Source organism: Mobula birostris, chromosome 11, assembly GCF_030028105.1.
Source record: "Mobula birostris isolate sMobBir1 chromosome 11, sMobBir1.hap1, whole genome shotgun sequence".
NCBI classification, from domain to species: Eukaryota; Metazoa; Chordata; class Chondrichthyes; order Myliobatiformes; family Myliobatidae; genus Mobula; species Mobula birostris.
Window position 1 is genome coordinate 53,309,546 of NC_092380.1, and position 17,909 is coordinate 53,327,454.

The window sequence follows — 17,909 nt, forward strand, 5'->3', positions numbered from 1 at the left end:
GCAGGAAATTGGGACTGGCTGGGTGACCTCCGTGGTTGGGCCGAACAGCCTGTATCCGTGCTGTATTACTCAACGACGATAACCTCCTTCATCTAAATAAGCGACATTTTCTCCTTCTGTACGACCTGTCGTGACTCATGGGATCTGGCAAGAGTTGGAAAGCAGACTCCTCTCAAAATCGCTATTTTCATAGGTGAAACCTAACTGCAGATTAATATTATTTGCGCTCTAATGCCAGTACAATAGTTCAAAAACCAAGCGGAGAAGCACAGATTAAACAACGCTACTACTCCCAATAAAAAAAAACACCTATGACGCTTTCGCTTCAATTTGGAATGCAGACAGGTGTTCAGTTTTTTTTTAGGAAGCCCGATTTTCGACTTTGGGTTACGTTCTTCAAGTTGTCGCTGGCAGAATTTTAGGTTGTAGAGTTTTCTGTAACTCCATATTTCAGTTTTAGATTTCACGAGTTTTCCATTTTAACGTTAAATGTATTCTTAATCCGTTTTGACAACAAATGCATTTATAACCGGCATTAGGTTCATTTCCACTGATAGCTTTGGATATGCCGGCTATTCAGAAACAGGCTGTTACTTTTGATCTGATCGTTCCAACAGGTTTGATTGTAAATGTACCTTTAAATGAGATATGTATCGTACCGAATCCCACCGTGGCAGTAGTTACAATGAATCTCACTGTGGCGTAAATGACCACCTGTTGCCCGTGCTTTCATCCTTTCTATACTATCCCCTAGTTACACATTATTTCACGAAAATAATGTCGCTCCCCTTACAGCATAGCGCTGGAAAACCATAAAAAGCCAATCCGTTTCTGTGTTTAACACAGCATTTGTAATAAACATTTAATTTGTTAAAATTGTTTTCTATATTTTTATCTTAAACGAAACGATAAATACGAAGAGATTTGCGTTTTCTTAAGATTGAGAAGTTCAACGAAGTAGTTTTATTTATTGAACCCAGAGTTTCCCCAAGTATCTCTCTCCAGCGAGTCATAATTATCCATCTATTTTCTCCATTCAACGCCAGACAACGGACAGATTGGTTTTAAAAACGCTGCTTAAATATATATTTGAATGCAATTCAAAATATTATTAAATTGCTTAAAGCAATGTTGGAGTCGATAGATTTAAAGTTAAACCTTCTATGTCAGTCAGCTCTGGCTGTGGAAGTATTGATTCCCCCTATCTGAGCCAGTGGTACGATCCTTTCGGTAGCTGTCACCGTGCTGAATCGGAGCGCGAATAATGTGCAACCAAACCTAATGGCAATCCTGCTCCCACCCCCTTCCTCTCCTATTGGTTCTAGCGCTTGCCAACCGGGGGTGCCGGACAACCGATTGGTTGGCGGCCGCCCTTGGCCCGGAGCGTTCTGCATGCTGGGTTGCGCGGTGGCGGGAGTCCGCCGCTGCCGCCCGTGCAGGAGGGCGACTGTGAGCTTCGGCGCCTCAGCAGCCCCACGGTATACGTTTGTCACCGGAGCCGGGAAGGAAGGCAAGCCGCCGCGCAACCATGCAGCCCGCTCGCCAGTGACTGGCCACGCCTGCTGTTTGGACTGACTCGCGGGGCGGGCATCGCTTTGAAGATGTGGCGGTGGTGGTTCTGAGGGACAAGCTGGGTGGGTGTGTGCACAGGGGAAGGGATCTCTCTCTCTCCCAGTGCTCTATCCCTCTTTGTGTGTGTCTGTGCATCCAGCACCACCCTCCCCCCTCCCCCGACACCCCTCACTGACAGTGCAAAGGGAGATGGACTCGCGGCGGCGGCTGCTACCGCACTGAAAGGATGTGGCGCTTTCCTCTGAAGAAGATCCGCAAACAGTTCAAACTGCTCCTACTGCTCGTCCTGCTCACATTCGGCATCTGGTTCACATACCTGCACATCGCAGTACTCAAGAGCGGCAGAGCACTCAAGCTGCACCTTGCCTATGGACGCGGTGAGTATGCTGTTTATTAATTGAAATGAATAAACACCCTCCAGTCTCACACTAGGTTACTGTGCCTGAAACCTTGTACAGATCTTGGCAGGCGGCACAACTTCAACATGACAAACTGCAAGTGAAAAATAAAATTGTTGCTGTTTATTTGATTCTGAAACGGATTGGTCTTGACTCACGGTTAACGCAGCCAAACGCATCTTTCTAATTGTAATTATGTGCAAGTAGAACATTGTTTTCCCCCAGATTAGAAACGGGAACATTTGTTGACTGCATTGCGAGCGAACTTGTTTGAAGTTTCTTTTAAAATAAACTTAGGTCATGGATCTATTGGTTGGAACACCTGATGATATCCGGGAGTTGTTCAGATGCGCTCTTACACCAGGTACACGCAGTGTATGCGTATGAAATTTGCCTGTCGTTTCTCACCAGGAAGAGAAGTGTCACGGTGATCTATGTTTGTCCTTTTTCATTCATAGTGGTATAATGTGACCCCGATGATTGGATCTAAACGGTAACGTTGTTTATTAGTAGAGTACAACAGTAACCACTTTCAGACTGTAGTACTGACGTGTAACAGCGTGTAGGACACCACGAATTCAACCGAGAACCACACCAGTTTCAAACTATTCAGCTGGAGCGACAGAACAGAGGGGTAAAATCGGATATACGTAATGTTTTCTACGCCGTATTTGTCGGCAAATTACCATCTACATTCCTGTTTGACTAACAACTGGCACGCAGTTAAATTTATGTATGAATGTCAGAGGCTTGAGGGAGTAGTGAAAATGCTTTATTGATCAGAGAAAACAAAAATAAAAGGTTGCTGTTAGCTACTCTGTTGGTCTGCCTGGGTACGAGAGTCGTGCATGTCGAAGATAATGATTACAGTATATCCGCACTATTAGCAGTTTGAATGCAATCTGGACCAAGTTTTTTTTTGTTTTGCACATGCACGTCTTTAAAACGTTTTAAAATAGTTCTCAAGCCTCATTCCATCCTGCCTTTGATGTGAGATGAGGCTGGGCACTACTCGCTGAATGTGGGATTGAGACGGGACATCATTCCAGGAATGTGCGGACTGAGACTCGACGTCGAGTCGTGCGTGTGCAAACTGAGTCTGGGCAATTATTTCATGTTTTCGTGACTCGTGTCACTTTCTGTTGACACTTCGAGCTTCTAGGTGGCAACTTGTTGAACTACTTATCTCTCATGCACGGTATTTATCCGGATGGGTACAGAAGTGCGGAATAATAATGTCTGAACCAAGGCAGAGAGGGCAATTTAATTATTGGTAGAAATAATACGTAAATATTTTTTTCTCACATTATTCTATTTTTAGTTTCTAGCATCTATTATGATTTATGCAGAGTTTTCCATCCACCATTGGAATTGCTTCCCAAATTCAATTTAAAATGTAAAAACACCAAATGTAGTTGAATTCCATAAAGTATTAGCTATTATTATTGTTGCTTTTTTAATGTTCAAAGTAAATTTATTATCAAAGTACATATATATAACTATATACAACCCTGAGATTCATGTTCTTGTAGGTGTACTCAGTAAATCCATAACGGAATAAGAGAACATAGTTCTCAGTGAAAGACCGCAACACCTTTGGTGTTCAACCACTGTGCAAATACAAAAATAAAGAAATAATAGTAATAAATAAATAAACAAACAATAAATATCAAGAACATGGGATGAGGAGTTCTTGAAAGCGATTCCATAGGTTGTGCAAACATTTCAATGATGGGGCAAGTGAGGTTGAGTGTAATTATCCCCTTTGGTTCAAGAACCTGATGGCTGAGGGGTAATAACTGTTCCTGAACCTGTTGGAGTGGATCCTGAGGCACTTGCACTATCTTCCTGATGGCAGCAGCAGAAGAGGGCATGACCTAGGTGGTGGAGGTCCCTGGTGAATATTGCTTTCCTGTGACAATGATCCCTGTGGATGTGCTCATTGATGGGGAGGGCTTTATTTGTGATGGTCTGGGCCATATCCATTACTTTTGTAGGACTTTCCGTTCAAGGGCACTGGTGTTTCTGTACCAGGCTGTTTTGCAGCCAGTCAATATACTACCCATCATACATCTATAGAAGTTTGTCAAAGTTTTAGATGTCATGCCTAATCTTCATAAATACCTAAACAAGTCGAGGCACTGCCATGCTTTCTTCATAATTGCACTTGCTTGCTGGGCCTAGGACAGGTCCTTCAAAATGATAACACTGAACAATTTAAGGTTGCTGACCCTCTCTTCTTCTGATCCTCCAATGAAGACTGCCTCATGGACCTCTGGTTTCCCCCTCCTAAAGTTAATAATCGGTTCCTTGGTCTTGCTGACATTGAGTAAGTGGTTGTGGTTGTGGTACCACTCAGCCAGATTTTAAGTCTCCCTCTTATACGTTGATTGGTCATCATCTTTAATTTAGCCTACGACAGTGACCAAGAGTTAGAACAATGCTCTCTGGCTTAGAATTAATCACAGATATCTGGTATTCAGGTCGTGCTGTGCTTGATGAGTGTGCATCTAAGGTACTTGCTCACCTTTATGGCTGTCAAACTGCTTTACTAAAATATTATGCTTTCCATTTTGATTGTATCAAGACTCTCAATAAGATCTTTCATTTATATCCCATACTTCTGTCCAGTGTTTGCTGAATATTTTGTCAATGGCTTACACTTCCTGACAATGAATAAGGCAGGGATTTATTGCCTATCTATAGCTGTTCTGAGCTGACTGGGCTGCTGGGCTAAGGACTAAAATCACACACAAGTCAGATAGACATAGATCAGATACAGTAGTTTTATTAAAAAAAATCATAGTCACTTCTAAAAACTTACATTTTCAGATTAAAAAGAATTATTATTTTCAGAAATAGTCAGCCAACCTTGTAGTTATACTAAGTGTTCTCTATTTACCATTTCAATTACAGGTATCATCTGTAAGATATTACTTTGTTAAACTCCTTTCCATATTTTTTTCATCTCTTTGTTCTTCCCATTGCTGTCTGTGTCATTGAGGAAATGATAGTGTAGTGGTCTTAGATTAAGCCCTAAATTTTAGAGAATGAAGTAGAAGTTAATGATAACAAAGTCAGTATCAGTAATGATGACCATCAGATGACTGCAAAATATATATATATCTGATTTGTGGATGTCCTTTAGCAGGGAAATCTGCTGTCATCTCCTGGTCCTAACTACATGCCTCCAAATCTACTGGAAGCCCCATAAGCAGTCCCCCCAATCCCCTGGCCAAACTCTTTCTCACACAAAACAATTTCTGCCTTAACTCTGCTCACGTCTTTGAGATCAAAGGGGCTGCGGTCGGAATCTGTATGGGTCCAAGCTGTGTCTATTTTGGAATACATACAATAGGTGCTGCTTTAGTCATTGATGGGAATGGAGTCTATTCTCCAGTACATCGACAAACAAATCGGTGTTGCTTCCTGTCCTCACACTTCCATTTGTTTCAGCATTGTTGCTGCCAGGTTCTGCTTTGTGCTTACTTTCAAATGGGTCATTTCTGCTTCTTTACATTCTTGCCTTCTCCACATTTTGGGATGGAATAATGACCAATATGTATTACAAGTCCACAGCTATTTATAATTCCTCTGCCCCTTCTATAGGGGCTCCATTCTGTTCTTATGTTCTCTTTAGCTCTGTCATTTCTGTTCTAATTGGCACAGTCCCTGCCAGTGCTTCAGAGATATCTTTTTTTCCCATAACTGTGGCTTCCACTCAGCCATGAGGGGGACGAGGGGAATAAGTAGCTTCCTCTCTGTCTGTGTTTTGAGAAAGACTTCAATAACAGTTGTAGTTGGGTGGTCCTGGAGTAAATATTGTGAAGGGTCAAAATGACTATCACCAGACACATCTTTCCTGCCGCTCCCTTTTCAACATTTCGAAGGAACCCTTCCATCTTTGACTCACTGGATCCATTTTCCATTTCCACCAACACCCGTGCCACATCTTTCCTGCAACTACAGGAGTTCAACCATTCCTGGAACCAAAACACTCCTCTCCTCTGGGTAAAGGAATGATTTCCTTGTTCTTCTACTTGGTGGCCTGTGTTCGGTATTCTCAATCACCATATGTTGAAGATAAAGAGTGCACTTCAGGTAACTATTTTGTGACGCCTCTACACTATCTGCAAGGTTGATCTAAATCTTTCAGTCACTTACTAATGTAATTCTATATCCCACCTTGTGTTTGGATATTACACTTTTCCAGTGAACCTGAATGCAAGCTTAATTAACAGCATCTGATCTTCTGAAAAGGATTACTGGCTCAAGATTAAATTTTGTTTAGAGTCATAGTGTCTACTCCACCCCTTCCCTGTAATTTTCGTTTTTTGACTGGTCCTTAGTTCAAAGTTGTTGACACTGCACTTCATCAGATACTGTATTAATACCACTTCCACCTTCTCTTTCATATGTTTTGCCCATGTCTGTGTTTTGACAAGTGTTTTTGACACCTGGAGTAAACAATGGGGAACAAGTGCTACTTAATTGGACAACTTCCATTGCTCCGCTGATGATAGATGGTGGACTTCCGGTCAAGATGGCACTTAGAAAACAATGATTTCTTAGGTGACTTCTTCCAGGTAGCCAATCTCTTCAATTATTTCACCTCTTCTATGCCTTCTGCTTGTTCTTTTTGTGTTGTTTGTGTTACCAAAACTGTTGGAGTGTGTGATGTGCAGTTTGGAACGTGATCGAATGATCTAGTGCTCTGCTGTGTCTGGAGAGTTGTCTCATAGGGAAGATTAGAGGCGGGAACCCAAAAGGGGCTGAGGACAAGAGCTGACTCATAAAAAAGGCCAGAGACAGAGCACGGGGTCCTTAATGACTCCATCTTGACACGGCAAGGAAGATTGAAGCATCGAGGTGTCTGCAGAGGGGGTCAGCGATCATTCCCGTAGAGGCCATTGGGGCAACGACGGTCAGTGGCACTTGGACCCGGCAAGGCAGTCACTCTTCACAGCAGGACTGAGTTCGTGCAGCTGCTCTCCTCATATGCTGATGGAAAGATGTTTTCGATATTCTGAGATTTATGTGATTATTGGACTGTACTTCATATTGGTTTCCTTCAGTTTATTGGTGTTTTCTTTCTTGTGGCCAATTGGCAGGTGGGTGATCTGTTAATTTTTTTGTGCATGGGGTTGGGGTTGGGACTTTTGATGCTATTGTCGCTGTGTTTTCCTGTGAATGAGGAGGTCGGGATTGTTATTGTTACTGTTTTTTCTGCAGGGGAGGGATTAGGGATTTGTTTCTATTTTTGGTTTTTATCTATGTGGGAGGGGTGGGGTTTTTTGGTGTTCGTGAGTTTTGTTTCTTATTCTTTTTTCTGCTGGAGTGGTGGGGGGGAGTTCATGTCTTTTCTTTCAATTACATCCATGGTGTTTCTGTATTTCATGGCTATCTGGAGAAGATGAATATCAGAGTTGCATATGCATACTTTGACAGTAAAATGAACGTTTGAACCTTTAGATAGTAGGCTGATTGGGCAGTAATTGAATTTGCTGCAGTAGAAAATGCTGCTGCCTTACTGCTCCAGACACGCAGGTTCAATTCTGACCTCTAATGCTGTATGTATGGAATTTGTATGCTTTCCTTGTTGCTATCTGGATTTCTCCTGGGTGCTTGAGTTTCCTCTCACAGCCAAAAGATGTTCGATTGATGGGTTAATTGGCCACTATAAATTGCTAAACTGCTCCCTAGTGTGAAACTGAATGGTAGAATCTGTGGGTGTGGGAATGCAGAAAAGGAATCTTTCGTGACATTTTGCACTTCATGGTTTTGTACGCTTGAAGAATGTTGTCAACCAGCTGCACATACTTTGCTGTGATGTAAGAGCCAAGTAAACGTCCAACAACATCCTTGAATGCCTTCCATGCACTTTTCTCCGGCCCCACTAGAAGTTCTTTGAATTGCCTGCCACTGATGACCTGTTTGTTTTGTGGACCAACAAAAATGCCTTCCTTAATCTTGGTTGGCATCAGTTATTCCAGGAAACATCTGTCTCAAATATTGAAATCCTTCACGGAAATTTTTATGCCTGAATACAGCATATTCCATCCTTACAGTCTTGAACCCAGTAATTCTCCTTTTGCCTTTGACAAATCCAAGTCTCTGACTAGGTCATTTAACTCAGATTGAGTTATCAGATGAGGCTCACTCAACATAAAGGGTTCAAAATCTGTATCAGTATTTGTGTCATTTTTCATTCCTGGCTTGTGCATCGTGACTGCTCTAGACTCCATGTTTCTGGTGGCTTTGGTATTGGAAGATTATCGACATATGTCACAGCTGTCATGGCTGTAGGAAGCTTGAGGTATTCAATGAACTTCTTGTTTTCAGCAGAGAGACTAGACACAGTGGTCAGACAGAAGTAGCAGTCTGTCACGTGATCCTCCTGCTCTTGCCATATCATTGGGACATGAACAGCATTGACTTCCGAGTATTTCTGAGCTAAGCTCAAAGGTTAACAGTGTATGTTGCGTAACAGATGTGAGGAGTCCGGGCTTTGTCTTGGTTGCTATTTTTACACCCAAAGTAGAGCTCAGAGCTCTTAATACGAGCAGTCATGCTTCCTCTTTTGAGATTTAAGCATATACTCGTCACAAATGTAACAAAACATTATGGCTGTTGCAAGGCTGTTGAGGCATCTTGTTATCACAAATATTTCCTAAAATGCAATTACTTCATTGCAATGAGTACACACAATATGCTACATGCAAAGAGCAAGCGCATCAACATGATCGCAAACCGAGATACATGTAAGCGCAATGCATAGAGCAGTGTGTGCATGATGCTTTTCTAGTGCTTCTAAAACCTGTCCTGCTGTGCAGCATCCGCCCTGCCTAAGCATGCCCAGGTATGCCCGGACAAGAGAGAAAACTTTTTCAGTTTACATTGAGGGCAACTTTTTAATTAACTTAATTTCTGAATTTTAATGGCAATTTTTAAAAAAAGTGATGTGTGATAGGGAAAATTCATGGTGATTTTCATGATTAGCAGCCCAAAATCCATAAGATATATCCAAAAGTATTCAGGAAGCAAAATCTCTGTTGATAAGACTACTAACTAATAACTAAGTACACTTTTTCTAAACTGCAATCCGTATACTGTAATTCCCCTTTGAGAGCTGTGCTTTTGAACTGTCTGTGTTTTTGTGGTATCCTGAAAGAGTTAGCAAACTGGACTTGTGAGAATGCAGGTACAGATGCATTGTCCACTGCTGGATTGGACTTCGGCCGGATTGACGTGGTGGGGTCCAGGCTCGAGAGCGAGAAACAAGCCGATGTTCAGCCAATTTAAGCGCCATGTCGAATTAAAGAGACTAAGGTGTTGAGGCGAAGGGCGGAGGACGAACAGGTGTTCAGCTCACTGCTCTGTGTCAGCCAGGGCCCCTCACTTGAACCCATCCCAGCCGCCTGCATCTGACCTGTCTCTCTCTCTCTCTTATCACTACTACCATCCGGTGTAAGGTACAAGATTCTTGCCCTACTGCACTTGCCTTAACATTGAACTAACTCTGTGCCTGTGGACTCACTTTCAGGGACTCTGCAGTTCACGTTCTGTGTGTTATTTTGTTTACTTTTTTACAGTTTGCACGGTCTGTTCTTTTCTCCCCGCACATTGGATGTTTGACGATCTTTGTTGTATCGGGTTTTTCATGGATTCTATTGTGCATCTTTGTTTTGTGGCTGCCTGCAAGAAGATGAATGCCAAGGTAATTATACTTCAAAAATAAATGTACCTTGAACTTTGAAAGCAACAAATTTTGTGACATACGTCTGTGATAATAAACATGATTCTGATTCTAATTCTGAAATTGTTCAAGCTTGTTGCATCGTCATGTACTTGACCTCTCTAGATCATTAAGGTATCTTTTAGTGTTTACCATATATAGGACATCCTCTTCGTCAAGCCCTCTCTGGTTTTCACAAAGCTCAGTGGCCACACCACAGTTGGTGATGGGTAGGGGGACAGAGGAAGTGAGGGGAGCTGGTTTGGAATCTGATATACCCTGTCAACAGCAATCAGAAACAGAATTAGGTTTATTATCACTGTCTTACATAATGTGAGTGTAGGCATGTGACCAAGTGGTTAAGGCATTCGACTAGCGATCTGAAGGTCGTGAGTTCGAGCCCCAGCCGAGGCAACGTGTTGTGACCTTGAGTAAGGCACTTAATCACACAGTGCTCTGCGGCGACACTGATGCCAAGCTGTATGGGTCCTAATGCCCTTCCCTTGGACAACATTGGTGTCGTGAGACTTGTTCTGGAGCTGCTCCGGCCTATGGCCAGGCCACACTTAGATCCCCTCCAGTTCACCTACCAGCCCCGCCTAGGAGTTGAGGATGCCATCGTCTACCTGCTGAACCGTGTCTACGCCCACCTGGACAAGCCAGCGAGCACTGTGAGGGTCATGTTTTTTGACTTCTCCAGTGCGTTCAACACCATCCGCCCTGCTCTGCTGGGGACAAGCTGACAGCGATGCAGGTGGATGCTTCCCTGGTGTCATGGATTCTTGATTATCTGACTGGCAGACCACAGTACGTGTGCTTGCAACACTGTGTGTCCGACAGAGTGACCAGCAAGACTGGGGCTCCACAGGAGACTGTCTTGTCTCCTTTTCTATTCACCATTTACACCTCAGACTTCAACTACTACACAGAGTCTTGTCATCTTCAGAAGTTTTCTGATGACTCTGCCATAGTTGGATGCATCAGCAAGGGAGTTGAGGTTGAGTATAGGGCTACGGTAGGAAACTTTGTCACATGGTGTGAGCAGAATTATCTGCAGCTTAATGTGAAAAAGACTAAGGAGCTGGTGGTAGACCTGAGGAGAGCTAAGGTATCGGTGACCCCTGTTTCCATCCAGGGGGTCAGTGTGGACATGGTGGAGGATTACAAATACCTGGGGATACGAATTGACAATAAACTGGACTGGTCAAAGAACATTGAGGCTGTCTACAAGAAGGGTCAGAGCCGTCTCTATTTCCTGAGGAGACTGAGGTCCTTTAACATCTGCCGGACGATGCTGAAGATGTTCTACGAGTCTGTGGTGGCCAGTGCTATCATGTTTGCTGTTGTGTGCTGGGGCAGCAGGCTGAGGGTAGCAGACACCAACAGAATCAACAAATTCATTCGTAAGGCCAGTGATGTTGTGGGGATGGAACTGGACTCTCTCACGGTGATGTCTGAAAAGAGGATGCTATCTAAGTTGCATGCCATCTTGGTCAATGTCTCCCACCCACTACATAATGTACTGGTTGGGCACAGGAATACATTCGGCCAGAGACTCATTCCTCCGAGATGCAGCACAGTGCGTCATAGGAAGTTATTCCTGCCTGTGGCCATCAAACTTTACAACTCCTCCCTTGGAGGGTCAGACACCCTGAGCCAATAGGCTGGTCCTGGACTTAATTCATAATTTACTGGCATAATTTGCATATTACTATTTAACTATTTATGGTTCTATTACTATTTAGTATTTATGGTGCAACTGTAATGAAAACCAATTTCCCCCGGGATCAATAAAGTATGACTATGACTATGACTATGTGGAGAGGGGAGACTTGCAGCATGGGCAATTGCCAGTCTTCCATACAAACTTGCCCAGGCGTGCACCCTGGAGAGTGAAGACTTTCCAGGTGCAGATCCATGGTCTTGCAAGACTAACGGATGCCTTTGCTTTACTTTACTATATAATGTGAAATTGGTTGATTAATGACAGCAGTACAATGCAGAGCCATAAAAATCACTATAAAGTATGAAATAGTGCAAAAAGAAGTAATAATAAGGGAGTGTTTATGGGCTGTTCTGAAGTCTGATGATGCTGGAAGAAGCTGTTTCTGAATTGATGAATGCATGTCTTCAGTGTCCTGCACCTCCTTCCTGATGGTAGTGACAATAAGGGGGCATGTTTCTGATGGAGAGGGCCCTTAATGATTGATGATGGATGCCGCTGGCTTGTGGCACTGCTTTGATATTGGGGAGGGTTGTGCTGACGTAGAGCTGGCTGAGCCTACATTGTCAGCAGTGTCTTGCGATCCTGTGTATTGGAGCCTCCATACCAGGCAGTGATCCAACTCCACATGGAAGCATGCACAAACACGAGGAGGTCTGCAGATGCTAGAAATCCTAGGCAGCCTACTCTGCACTGTATCTCAGCAAATAAATAAGTAAACGTCACTAAGCTGCCTTCCTCCTTCTGTTACTCCCACTCATTGTTCTTTGGGGTGTGGCACCCGACTGAGTATCACCTGCAAGCTGGGTAGGTAGCTTTGGAGAAGAACCTGGCCTTGCAGCCATGGCTGTACAGGGTGTATGGTAGGAGGCTGAGGATGCAACCTTATGGAACAATGATGGCGAAGGTGTTGCTGTCTGTTCTTACTGACTGTGGTCTATTGGTCAGAAGCTGAAGGAGCCAGTTGCAGAGGGAGGCATGAACTCCCAGGGTCTGGAGTTTGGTGGTGGCTTTGCTTGGAGTAAATAGGCAGAACTGTAGTCAATAGACAATAGTCTGATGTAATTGTCTTTACTGTCCAAAATGCTTTAGGAAAGAACGTAGCTCCAGGCGGGATGGCGTCCGCCGTAGACCTTTTCTCGGCAGTAGGCAAATTTCAGTGGGTTGAGGTTGTCTGGGAAGCTGGAGTTGATGTGTACCGTGACTAGCCTCTCAAAGCACTTCATGATATTAGAGCCACTGGGTTATAGCCATTAAGGCACATTATCTTGTTTTCCTTCGGATGATAGTGGATTTTTTAAAGCAGGAGGAAACCACAGCTAGAAATAGGGAGAGGTGAAAATGTCTGTAAATGTCCCTGTCAGCTACTCTGTACAGGATCCAGGGAAATGGCCAGGAAGATCATCTGGACCCGATACTTTCTGCAGGTTCATCCTCTGGAATACTGCTCTTACATGAGCAGTGGTGACTGTAGAATCAGGTGCACTGACTGCTGTCAGGGTAAATGGTGACATACCCAAAGTTCAAAGTAAAATTTATTATCAGAGTATATGCATGTCACCACATGCAACCCTGAATTCTTTTTCCTGTGGGTATGCTCAGCAAATCGAGAGCATGGTAACTGTAAACAGGATCAATGAAAGAGCAAAAGCATAGAAGACAACAAACTGTTGAAATGCAACTTTAAGTAAATAGCAATAAATAATGAAAGCATGAAACAACAAGTCTTTAATGTGAAATCATTAGTTGTGGGAACATCTCAATAGGTGAGTGAAATTATCCTCTTTTGTCCAGGAGCCTGATGCTTCAGGAGTAGTAACTGTTCTTGAACCTGGTGGTGGGAGCCCTGAGATTGCTGTACCTTCTGACTGATGGCAGCAGCGGGCAAAAAGCATGGCCCGGGTGGTGAGGATCTTTGATGATAGATGCTGCTTTCCTACGGCAGCGTTTCATGTAGATGTGCTCAGTGGTTCTGCTCAAAACATGCATAGAATGTATTATGTTCATTGGGAAGGGATGTTCAATAGGTGGAATACTTCAGATTTCTTAGAAAAGGATAAGATTTATCAGATAAAATTACTTTAAGTGACAGAATGCGTAGGTAGCAACCAACATGAACACAGCCATTGAATCTAATTTGGCAGGAATATAGTACTCTGAGTGATTGGATGGGAGCTTCCTCTGATTGCTTTGCACCCTTCTCATTGCCAAGTCAGTGATTTCATCCAGTCACTTTGATCCCTTCACTTTGGGTTAGGAGAGATGGTGGGAAGTATCTTAGATTAGATAGATGATACTCTCATTTAAGTTTCTTGGGTGACACTCCATTATTCACCTCGTCTGTTTAATCTGATGGTCACTGAATTCCAATGAGCCTTGAAGGGCAGTTTATAATGTGGTTTCCTACCTTTTCAAATGAAATTCCTGCATGTTCACTTCCTGTTTAATCTGGGATCCCAATCCCCAGGATGATGTCACCATGTCGTCAAGTCAAGTGAAGTCAAGATGGGTTTCTTGTCATGGTGAGGTGCAGGTAAAATGAAACCCTTGCTGCAGCAACATCACAAACATGTAGAATGTAAGTTATGCATAAATTATACAGGATTGGAAAAAACTGCAAAAAAGACTTTTAATGCAATTAATAGACAATAGACAATAGGTGCAGGAGTAGGTCATTTGGCCCTTCGAGCCAGCACCACCATTCACTGTGATCATGGCTGATCATCCACAATCAGTATCCAGTTCCTGCCTTATCCCCATAACCTTTGATTCCGCTATCTTTAAGAGTCCTATCCATCTCTTTCTTGAAAGCATCCAGAGACTTGGCCTCCACAGCCTTATGGGGCAGAGCATTCCATATATCCACCACTCTCTGGGTGAACAAGTTTTTTCTCAACTCCTTTCTAAATGGCCTACCCCTTATTCTTAAACTGTGGCCTCTGGTTCTGGACTCCCCCATCAGCGGGAACATGCTTCCTGCCTCCAGCATGTCCAGTCCCTTAATAATCTTATATGTTTCAATAAGATCCCCTCTCAGCCTTCTAAATTCCAGAGTATACAAGCCCAGTCACTCCGATCTTTCGACATATGAGAGTCCCGCCATCCCGGGAAATGTCCTTCCTCAAATTTAGAGACCAAAATTGCACACAGTACTCCAGACGTGGTCTCACCAGGGCCCTGTACAGCTGCAGAAGGACCTCTTTGCTCTTATACTCAATTCCCCTTGTTATGAAGGTCAGCATGCCATTAGCTTTCTTCACTGCCTGCTGTACTTGCATGCTTGCTTTCAGTGACTGACGTACAAGAACACCTAGATCTCGTTGTGCTTCCCCTTTTCTGAACTTGACTCCATTTAGATAATAATCTGCCTTCCCGTTCTTACCACCAAAGTGGATAACCTCACATTTATCCACATTAAACTGCATCTGCCATGCATCTGCCCACTCACCCAGCCTGTCCAAGTCACCCTGCATTTTCATAACATCCTCCTCACGTTTCACACTGCCACCCAGCTTTGTGTCATCGGCAAATTTGCTAATGTTACTTTTAATTCCCTCATCTAATTCATTAATATATATTGTAAACAGCTGCGGTCCCAGCACTGAACCCTGCGGTACCCCACTGGTCACCGCCTACCATTCCGAAAGGGACCCGTTAATCGCTACTCTTTATTTTCTGTCAGCCAGCCAATTTTCAATCCATGTCAGTACTCTGCCCCCAATACCATGTGCCCTAATTTTGCCCACTAATCTCCTATGTGGGACTTTATCAAAGGCTTTCTGAAAGTCCAGGTACACTACGTCCACTGGCTCTCCCTTGTCCATTTTCATAATTACATCTTCAAAAAATTCCAGAAGATTAGTCAAGCACGATTTCCCCTTCGTAAATCCATGCTGACTTGGACCGATCCTGTTACTGCTATCCAGATGTGTCGTAGTTTCATCTTTTATAATTGACTCCAGCATCTTTCCCACCACCGACGTCAGGCTAACCGGTCTATAGTTCCCCGTTTTCTCTCTTCCTCCCTTCTTGGACAACATTAGCCACCCTCCAATCCACAGGAACTGATCCTGGATCTATAGAACATTGGAAAATGATTACCAATGCGTCCACGATTTCTTAGCCACCTCCTTAAGTACCTTGGGATGCAGACCAGCAGGTCCCGGGGACTTATCAGCCTTCAGACCCAACAGCCTATCCAACACCATTTCTTGCCTAATATAAATTTCGTTCAGTTCATTCATTACCCTAGGTCCTTTGGCCACTATTACATCTGGGAGATTGTTTGTGTCTTCCCTAGTGAAGACAGATCCAAAGTACCTGTTCAACTCGTCTGTCATTTCCTTGTTCCCCATAATAAATTCTCCCGCTTCTGTCTTCAAGGGCCCAATTTTGGTCTTAACTGTGTTCTTCCTTTTCACATACCTAAAGAAGCTTTTACTATTCTCATTTATATTCTTGGCTCGTTTACCTTTGTACCTCATTTTTTCTCTGCGTATTGCCTTTTTAGTTACCTTCTGTTGCTCTTTAAAAGTTTCCCAATCCTCCGGCTTCCCACTCATCTTTTGCTATGTTATACTTCTTTTATTTTTATACTGTCTATTACTTCCCTTGTCAGCCATGGCCTCCCGTTACTCCCCTTAGGATCTTTCTTCCTCTTTGGAATGAACTGATCCTGCACCTTCCGCATTATTCCCAGAAACACTTGCCATTGCTGTTCCACTGTCATCCCTGCTAGGGTATTGTTCCATTGAACTTTGGCCAGCTCCTCCCTCATAGCACCATAGTTCCCTTTGTTCAACTGTAATACTGACACTTCCGAGTTTCCCTTCTCCCTCTCAAATTGTAGATTAAAACTTATCATATTATGGTCACTACCTCCTAATGGCTCCTTTACCTCGAGGTCCCTGATCGAATCCGGTTCATTGCACAACACTAAATTTAGAATTGCGTTCTCTCTGGTAGGCTCCAGTACAAGCTGTTCAAAGATCCATCTCGGAGGGACTCCACAAACTCCCTTTCTTGGGGTCCAGTACCAACCTGATTCCTCCAGTCTACCTGCATGTCAATTAATGAAAAGTGCATGGTAGTGCGAAAGTTAGTCCATATGTTACATTGCTGTGATAAAATTATGGTTGTGCAGTTTGAGGGCAGAACCAGATGGTTGTTGGGTGGTAGCTGTTCCTGAACTTGGTGTTGAGGGACTTCAAGCTTCTGTGCCACCTGCTTGATGGAAGCGGTGAGAAGAAGGCATGACCTGGATACCACCTTTTTGAACCTTCATGCTCCTTATAAAGGTAGTTTATAATCTGAAAGCTAAGTCATTGTTGACCAGTTATTAGAACCATTGATCTTATTTCAACCCTTTATTTACCCTGCCTTGTTTGCAGCATAGTGATCACACTAGTGAAAAATACTGCAGCATCCTTTGTGGCTACAAGAGTGTCTTCCTCCCACAAACACATTTGCAATGTATTCAACTTAGCTGAGCAGACCATTCCTCTCCATTAATTTTCTGCTTGACCAAACATGAGGCTACATCCCTTGGTTATGATACTACCAATGACAAGATAGCCATGCACCTCTGCAATACCTTTGCTCTCTTTCTTCGAGTCCATGAATAGCCCAGCTTCTACCTTGGCCTCTTGTTCATTTGAATGCTGCCCTCTAGTACCTTCCCGGTTCGTGCTAGTAACTCTTGGCTCCACTTTTCCATGACAGCCTCCTGTGATGTCAAATTGGATACCTATAATTCTGTGAATATTGTTAAGACAGAAAGCAAACAATGGTGCTTCTGCATCCCATCCTTGATTACTAACTCAGGTGGGATCATATACCATGCAATGTTTATGTCCAGTTTAATCTTGTTCGTTTTCAACACCATCCTGCATCTACAGGTGCAATATTTTGTCCTTCCCATTCAATGACGTGCACTGTTTCTGATGGTACACACTAAAGCCATGATGCACCTGTGGGGGTGGGGAGGATTCGAGGTTTAGGGTAGCATGCTGTTCCAATCAAGTGGTCTTCTTCACTTTGGATGGTGTTAAGTTTCTTGACTGTTGTTAGAGCTACCCTAATCTAGGCATGTGGAGAGCATTCCACTGCGCTCCTGATTCATGCTTTGTAAATGGTGTAAAGATTATGGGTGTTTAGATGGCAAGTCATTCTCTGCAGGAAAAGTCCTGCTTTGTACCATGGGATTCGTTTGGCTAGTCCATTTGAGATTGGTCAGTGATGATCCCATGATGCTGATGGCAGCGGTAATGTCATTGAACATCAAGATTTCTGAGGAACTGCAAGTGAATTTGAGTCTGGTGCATTTGCCATTGGAATTTCCCATTACTAGCATTATAGTGAAAGGAAGGTCATTGTTGAAGCAGCTGATGAAGATTGGGCCTAAGGACGTTGCCTACATTTCTGTGCTGAGTCCAGGATGATTGACTACTGACAATCTTAACCATTTCTCTTGATGTAAAAT

General features: G+C 43.4%; 1 protein-coding gene across 1 annotated transcript in view; it reads left to right on the forward strand.

The window, feature by feature from the left end:
* The first annotated feature begins 1,914 nt into the window (after positions 1–1,914).
* The window catches only part of LOC140205083 (N-acetyl-beta-glucosaminyl-glycoprotein 4-beta-N-acetylgalactosaminyltransferase 1-like), an 872,662-nt gene continuing 856,667 nt past the window's right edge, over positions 1,915–17,909 (forward strand). The window contains exon 1 of the mRNA XM_072272248.1: positions 1,915–1,949. The gene's annotated coding sequence lies outside the window, so the exon portion shown is untranslated. The remainder of the gene's footprint in view (positions 1,950–17,909) is intronic.